Source organism: Puntigrus tetrazona, chromosome 18, assembly GCF_018831695.1.
Source record: "Puntigrus tetrazona isolate hp1 chromosome 18, ASM1883169v1, whole genome shotgun sequence".
Lineage (NCBI taxonomy): Eukaryota > Metazoa > Chordata > Actinopteri > Cypriniformes > Cyprinidae > Puntigrus > Puntigrus tetrazona.
Window position 1 is genome coordinate 7,566,249 of NC_056716.1, and position 8,968 is coordinate 7,575,216.

General features: G+C 34.5%; 1 long non-coding RNA gene across 1 annotated transcript; it reads left to right on the forward strand.

The window, feature by feature from the left end:
• The first annotated feature begins 2,810 nt into the window (after positions 1–2,810).
• Positions 2,811–5,888, forward strand: LOC122323061. Its single transcript, XR_006246941.1, has 4 exons — positions 2,811–2,927; positions 3,319–3,413; positions 3,513–3,549; positions 5,559–5,888. It is a non-coding gene; the product is annotated as an uncharacterized LOC122323061 (long non-coding RNA).
• The last annotated feature ends 3,080 nt before the right edge of the window (positions 5,889–8,968 follow it).

Consider the following 8,968-nt stretch of genomic DNA (forward strand, 5'->3'; position numbering starts at 1 on the left):
AAGAAATCACATACCACTCCTTACCACCCTATGGAAAACGGAATCACTGAGTGTTTTAACAGAAACTTAGGGAACATGATAAGATCCTTAACTTCCCAGTCCAAAGCTAAGTGGCCACAGTCTTTGCAAATGCTGACGTTCTGTTATAACTGCACTGTTCACAAGACCACAGGCTTTGCGTCTTTCTACTATGTTTGGGTGAGTCCACGTCTTCCCATCGATGTGACGTTCCAACATGTTCTCAGGAGACTGTTGTGAGATATTCAGATTTCATATCCAGGCTTAAATGTGACCTTGGTGAAGGTGCCAAAATTGCACAGAAGCACAGCTATACTGAGCAAGCGCGCCATACAAGGATCTACAATCGTAAAGTAAAGGGATCACCTTTGACTGTTGGTGACAGAGTCCTTCTGACAAATCGCGGTGAGCATGGCAAACGAAAAATTGCAGATAAGTAATGTCAGTAAGGTCACCAATTAATGTTTATTGGATAAGAGACATAGAAACAGGCAGGGACAGGCACAGAAATCTCTTGCTCTCTTGCTCTCTTTCTTGTATAAAGATGATGAAACTGCTTCAGCATCTCAGTCTTGTTCAGCCGATTCAACCTCAGTCTTGACTGATCATCCTGACAGTGATACGAGAACAGCTCACTGGATTATGCAGTCTGGATTATGCAGTCTTATCAGTCCAACCACCCTGAAAATGACAGTGACTCAGTGGATTTGTCTGGAGTTCAGTGTTCTTTGGATCATACCCACTCTATCATACTCTATACCCACTGAACAGGGATGTGATGTCGGAAGTGACATTTTACATTTGTTGGATGAGGAACTAGTTCCTGATGAAGAGTTAGGCCAGAATTCCTCACAGCACTCTTCAACTATGCCAGTTTTTCCACCTTCACAAGTAGTCAATAGCCTTGTTCTGGATACAGTTAACCCTGTAATTTGCACTCAACCAGAACCTATTCAAACAGACACAGTTAAAACTAGGGCTGGTAGGACCATTAAATCTCCACAAAGATTGATCTGTGAGATGAATAATCAGTCTGTGCATGATTTTTCATGATTTTTCACAATCTGTGATTTCTCTCTTTTGATGTAATGAAGAACCTTTTCACGGGTAAATTAGGACTTGGATTTTGTCATTTTGAGCTTTGGTTATCTTTTAAGTAGTATGACTTTTCCATCCTTGAATTGTGTATGTAAACAGAGGTGTTAAGGGCATCTCTTTAGTCTATGTTTAGTCTGGATTTTGGTACCAGTCCATACTTGAATACTTCCTTTGCAGGAATTTTGTAATTGACATTCGCACTGTTACGTGTCATGGACATTCACACTGTTTTCTTCTTGTTTTGTTTTGTATTTATCTTTTTTTTGTTGCTGTGGTCTAGTTTTCTTACTGTGTATGCACTTCCCCAGTTTAGCATAATTTAAGGGGGGTGCATGTAACAGAGTTGTAGTATAGTTAAATTACTGCATAAATGGGGACAGCGCCATCTTTAGGGTGCGTAATAGCATTTGAATTTGATTGAATTGTTTTGTAACTAATTCTCTAAAAATGTATATTGCAACTGTTAATCTGAAAAACTTTATACTACACTATATGATCAAAAAAAGCTAAAAGAATCTAAAATAGGGATACTGTTCTGAATAAAAAGCAGAGCTGATGAGACACGCTGTAGAGCAGATTTTATTCATTGTCCAACAAAGTCCTTATGTCTACCTGTTGTCTTCATTATGCAGTAAGGTGGCCACCCAGACAAGACTGTCATATCTGCAGCTGATATTTTATTACAAATTATGTAACAATATTTGTATAGTCTTCCTTTGATGTCTATTTTTGGGGGGATGGGGTTGTGTGTAAAAGCATTCTCGTTCTGCATTGCGAACATGTAGACGTGTTGCCACTTTCTTTTTTGTGTTTGTGGTTAACATTGTGGTGGATTGATTAAAAAAAAAGTTTAAATTTATGTTATCCCATTTATGTGTAGTGTCCTGGTCCCAAAACTTTTGACAGTGACACTTTTCTTTTACACTAACATACAAAAATATATCAGCCCAGTTCAATTTTTATTTGTAGAGCTACTGCTGACAAACATCCAAAAAAAAAAAAAAAACATTTTTGAAGAGGAGATATCTTTCTGATACTATCCAGTGAATTTACCCATGAGGGAGTATGAGATAGGGGAAAATTATCACAAGGAAGGAAATGTTTAAGTCTAGGAAGATTATAGTAATTCTGCAGAAATGTTCTATTAAAAGCAATTAACTCATTCTGAAATGACTACATCATATCATACATTCTCCCTTAGATGACATGGGAAGTTCTCTCAGAGGATAAGAGCTAACATATGTAGCTGTTAACTAAAAGACTAATACAAATAATAGTCAGCATTCTTTTCATTTACACTACTAGTGAAAATTTTTAGAATACCTAATTTTTGGAATAAGAGCTTGAGTAAACTCATCAGCACTGCTAATGACAAATTAATGGCTTATAGACAACTTAAAAAAATAACAACAAAAACAATTATAATAAAAACACTTTTTTAGAAAATATTTACATTTTATATATATATATTTATTTATATTATTATATTTCACTTTATATTTAAAAATTCAGAAATATATACATGCATGTGTTTGCATTTATATATATATATATATATATATATATATATATATATATATATATATGTGTAACGCCAGAGGGAGCCTTCAGTACTGACTCGTCTCCACTCTCTGCGCTCATTTCCTGTTTGCCCAGCATAAAACCAGAGCATACGGAAGGCTCATCTCAAAGTATTGCCAGTTTTACTGCCTTACCAAGTGTTTCTCTCATGATTATTCTGACTACTATCTTGTGTATAACCTTGCCTGTTTACTCTGACCATTGTCTTTTCGGATCAACCCTGCATTCTGGTAACCTGATTGGATTGATGTTTGTATTACGACCCATTTCCTGCTTTACTGTCTTTGCTATTTGGAAATCCCTTGAACTTGTTTGCCAATCTGACTGCCTAACTGTTAACGAACCTCTGCCTGTTATATCTGACCATAAAGCAACATTAGAATATGAATTAATTGCTATTTTCAACCAGGACATAAATAAGAGCCTACAATTTCATTTTTATTACTTGAACATTGAGTTTAATTAAATTTTTGTACATTAACATTTATTAATGTGTCATTTGTAAGATAAAACGGGTAAATTTAGATCAAATGGAATTATGAATGATTTAACTCATTAAGTGTAATTTTGTCATGACAACTCTCTGAGATAGTAATGTACTTGACAATGTTAATGTATTAGGTCTTGGCGGAGTACGCTGTAGCAGCACAATTACTATGACTTGCTACTGCCAATATTTCCACAACATGCTGCTGCTGAGCAGGGACGGTTCTAAGGTGAGTGGATATTTGTTAGAATACACTTTAAATAAAATATATTTAAAAGTCACATTGGCTAATAAAATAATATCAATGCTAAGTAATATTTATTTGCAGCAACTGTTGGAACACTGAATGCCACAGGTAAAAAAAGGTAAAAAAGTACACTTCTATAATGTAACACACTTTTTGCACACTAATTTTGTACTTAATATACTAAAAAGGATTCTTTAGTACTTCTTAAGATAAAAAAGTAGAATATTGTAGAATCATGTTGCCCTAAAATAGCACACTTTTAACATACTATTTTTATTTTTAAAAATTTATTTATTTACCTCTTGCAGCACACTTAAAAGCATATTTCATACAATAGTACACTCAAGTGTAATATAAGTGGTAACTAAATAAATATTAGCCTTGCGTTCCGTTAACAAGTACGATGGCCAGTCCAAAGGCAAAGGCAGGGAGGCAGGCAATGGGTCAATAAACAGCACATCAGTACGATCACGCAACCAAACCAATAGGGTAAATCCAGGGTTTGAGAAACAGGTAGACAGGCAGAAATCATACACAATAGTAATAATCAGAGTCAAATGAAGGGAATGCTCAGTAAGGCAGGTAAACTGGCAAATGGAGGACCTCTGGTTACAGAAGCCCTCAAACAGGAAATGGGCACAGAGGAAGCCAGAGGGTTGAGCACTGCTAGTACTCGGGGCTACCTCTGCTGGTTACATCGTTCTAAAATGTATCCTAAACAGGTTAGTGTTATTGAATATAATACTATGTAATATATTGTTTTGTACTTCTGACTCACCCTTTTTTTAAAAAAAGAATGTTTTAAAAGTTATATCTCAGTGATTTCTTGGTCTTACAAAATTATAAAATAAAAGTGTCTGCTAAATTAATAAATGTCATATAAAGAAAGAAACAAAAAGAAGAAAAATGTTGAAACACTGTACACAGTTATGGGGCACCATTCAAGGCTGATTTATGTGAGTGTAAATATATAGGGCCCCAAATTCACTAATTCTGACCCTGTTCATCAGGATTCATATGTGGATCAGGTAAAACAAAAACAAAAAAACATCTTTGAGCATGTTAATATGAGTATTATGTAACCTATATATTTATATATAGTATGATTTTGTCATAGACCCACATATTATTTTTATTATAGTAAAAAGGACATTTTATATTGAATAAACAAATTATTATAAACTTATTATCCTGAACACTGTTCAGGAAGCAGACACACTTTGTCAGTTTAAAAGATTAAAGACACATCTTTTTAACCTAGCCTACACATAACACATTAATTTGTTTTTATTATTCAAATCTGTTAAAGGATTGTTAGGCTGCCTTAATTAGATCAGCCGGAACTGGGAACACTCCTCATAATACACAATGTACTTGTTACATTGTAAAAAGAATGGCATCTACACTAATACTATTAGTGACTGACAGACAGGGAACGTCTTGGTGACAATGTAGACGTTTTGTCCCCTTGCCACAATCTCAAACCATCGCTGAGAGTTAAGACTCGGTTTTGGCTCCTCAGCAAATCAGATGGGTTACATCTATCTATTTATACCCTAGTGACAGGGAGGGGCACAGAATTAGTTAAGCACTAGCCAAATTTCATTGCTGTTTTTTCTAAACAGAGCTAATAAGGGCTCCAAGCAAACCCCAGTCTGTCTTCATGATATAACGTCTCCCTTCCCTCGATCAGGGAACAAGGGTTACGTACCTAACAGAGATGTTTCCTATTCATGTTTAGTATGTATGTAAAGGAATATCCTTGCCTGGAATTTTTCTTCCAGTTACTTCTTAGTCAAATGTACCATATCATTGTGTTTTTGAAATCATGTCTTAAAACTATACTCTGTAAGTGGGAAAGTTTGGACCATGTGACTGATAAGGTAACATTTACGATTTATTATTTTGGGAGGATACATACCCAACAAACCCAAGCTAAAACGTTATCTATTGGTTAAAACACAATTTGGGATGTGTCCAAAAGGCGAGTTTAAAATACTCAAGACAATTCAAATTAAGCTCTTAGTTGACATTTTAAGTCACATTCAAAGCCATGTTATTAACATCTGTCTCTTAGCAGATCTAACAGTGTTAAAAATAACATTTAATTTACTGTGAATTCCATAGAAAAGGGTTCTCAATGGATATTGCTGTTTGAAGGCTCCCCTCCTGTGGCTGATAATGCTTCTGCAGATGTAATATTTTGTCACCTTCTCTTTCCATACCACAGAAGATCTGAGTTTCGCTGATGTGGGTATGTACACAGTTTCATGCTTTTTAAGTTATTAGCATATTATTTATTGGAGTACTATGTTTTATATCAGTGTTTTTGATGCAGTTGATTGAATTGATGTGTTTGAAAATGAGAATAATGTATTTAACATTTTAACAAAGTTGTTGAGATTGTTATAAACTTTTTGAATTTCCTTGTGCATCACACAAGTACAAACAAGCTGATTTCACATGGTCCTTGTGTCGGTTTTAACTTTAAAAAAATCTGACAATTAATTTTATTATGAGTTCAGTGTGTAAGACTGGAACACCGGAGGAGGTCGTGGCAGGTGAGTTTGCGACATGCGACGGGAAAGAGGACCCCCTAATCAGTTGCAGGACCAGTACATGCTTGGCCCAAAGACATCCCTTAAGATGGCCATATGCCCCAGGAGCCTCTGAAAATACTTCAGTGGAACCAACGTCCTACTCTTAAACCTATTCAGGCAGTTCAACACCGACTGAGCATGTTCATGCATGAGATGTGCTGTTTGTTCGACCGAATTTAACTCAATACATTAACTCATACAAGAGAATCTCTGTATCGGACAGAATTTACTCTTCTCCAAGTTAACCCGAAGACCCAGCAAGGCTAATATTTATTTAGTTACCACTTATATTACACGTGAGTGTACTATTGTATGAAATATGCTTTTAAGTGTGCTGCAGGACAAATTAATACATTTTTAAAAATAAAAATAGTACGTTAAAAGTGGGCTATTTTAGGGCAACATGAATATATACTAAAACGCAGTTGAGTACACTTAGATGATCTTAATCGTATTCTACTTTTTATCTTAAGAAGTACTAAAGAATCCTTTTAGTATATTGCCCAATAAACCTCCACGTATGGATTCAAACACAGCCTCCTTGATAACATTAGTTTTTCTTTCTGTACCCACATATTGTATGTAGACACAAGGCTTTTTTTTTTTTTTTTTTTTTTTTTTTTTTTTTTTTTTTTAAACAAGAAAAGGATAGGAAGGAGCAGGAGAAGAAGAAGAGAGTGCTATCAATGTTGGGTCAAGTGCAAACGAAAAAGATGAGTTTTGAGTTGGTTTTGAAGATTGCTAGTGACTCTGCTGCCCTAGTGGCAAACATTTGTCGTAACATTTGTCGCTCATGGCGCGATGCTGATACCCAATGTGAGGGTCCAGACTGCTCTCATTTATACTTGTGCTGTGCTGATGCGATTAGCGCATGCCAATGTACATTGGCTCGTTTAATACACTTTAAGTAGATTGGTCTCTCGAAGCGAGATTCCAATTCGTCTGTCATTTCTGACGTGACTCTTAGTGACTGACTGAAAGGGAACCAGATCTAACTTCCAAGATGTTAATCCTAATTTATAATTGAGCCGTCCTCTGACAAAATCAGATACATATAAAACAAAGACAATAGCTGTGCTATTATCTTGGGCAATACTTGCATGTAAAATTAGAGAAGCATATTTTAACTTAAACCACAGTTTCCTGAACAAAGCAGACGCAGAGAGAGATAGAGAGGTGTATGTGTGTGCAGGGGGAAAGAGAGACTTTGTGCTCGTGCAGCAGTCAGTTTCATATGCATACTTTTTTCATTTGCTACAAGCAGGATACACGAGAAGTACACTCTAACTCAGACTTGCAGACGGCTGTCATGGTGATAAACACTGTTCACAGGAACCATTAGAGTGTCCACGCTTAACCCTTTTGGGTCTGAGGTGCTTTTGGAGGAATTGAGATGTTTTAACATGCCCTAACATTTGTGTGTATTTCAGCTACTTATAAAATACTATTGGTCAACATGTAATTATTTTGTATTCAAATTTTGCTACAATGATGTGAAAGAGATAGATGCATGGTTTGTACATTTTTGGAAAAAACATGTAGCTGAAATAAGGCCATAAAACTCATACTGAATAGTTCTGCATAATAATACGTAAGAGTAACCAGTCTTTTAGGCTAGAATATATGCTTTAAAATTATGTGAAAATCATTTTGCTTACTCACTTACAGAAAACATATTGATTACTTTTTTTTTTTCAGTTTTGTGACTGAAAGCCTGTGTGCGAGGGAGTGACAATGGATATTAATTTTCAGTGATTCTTACCTGAGGGACAAAGGGCCACTCCCTTAATGGCCTGTCAGTGTGACCAAAAAGAATGGAAAAAAGATTTAGTATTCATCAAAATAAATTACAACAGTGAAATGCAATAATTAAATATGTTAAATAACACAAATGTATCTAATCCCACTTTATAAACTGATGTCTTTGCTGCTGACCATTGATGATCCAGTTCAATAAGAAAAAAAAAAAAAAATTATTTGGATCAGCTAATAATTGTGCTTCTGTTTTTTTTTTTGCTGAAGAGTGTCGAACTTTCTTGTCCTGCATTCTACTGTACAGATGTGAATTTACTCTTCTTTCAGCCTGAGCTTTATTTATTACAGTTTTTGGTACAAAACTTTTAATTTTATATAAAAATAATTTTATATGAAAAACAAGCTCTTATTTTTAAAAAATGCAAAAGTAATGTATGTAATAGGAACGCAATATTGTAATATATTACTTTTAAACAGTAACTTTCCCCAACACTGTTTATAATGTATAAATATATTGTATAATTTATAATGTACTCCAAGTACTGCATCGATATGAAGGAATTTTCTGTGAAGATTTTATTACATGTATTTGATCTCTGTTTTGAATTTTACAGTGCATTTATGCAATTGAAGGTTTAGGGCTGGCCAAGTTAAGTTGTTATTATCATGTTAACACATTAATTGAAAAATGCCAACAATTATTTTGTTGTGCTTTAACACAGCTTTGAAAGTCTGTTGCTCACTGTCTGTAGTATTAATGTTTGAAAATCATATGCCCATGCAGAGGTCAGGTGTTTTGAGACACAATTCTGTCTGTATTTCAGTTCCCTAGAGTGTGCCCTGGACTATGAGCCTCATTTTTTTTTTTTTAAATTAAAACAGTGCTCAATACATTTCTTTTGAATTATTGTATTTTTTGCATAACAATGCGATTAGTTGCAATTACAAATGTCCCCATATAAAATGGATTTTACTGCTTTTATATTTCAACTTTTGCTTTTGTTATTTGTAATATGCCTACAAATGATTATTTTGAATAAGAAATATTGTTTATATTTTTAATAAATGTGTTGTTTAAATACTAAAAACTCTTTATATATAAATATAAAGAAAGATAGACACATTTAAATATAGATTATCTATGTTGTTACCTCATATGAAAGATGTGCGCTTGTCCTCTGT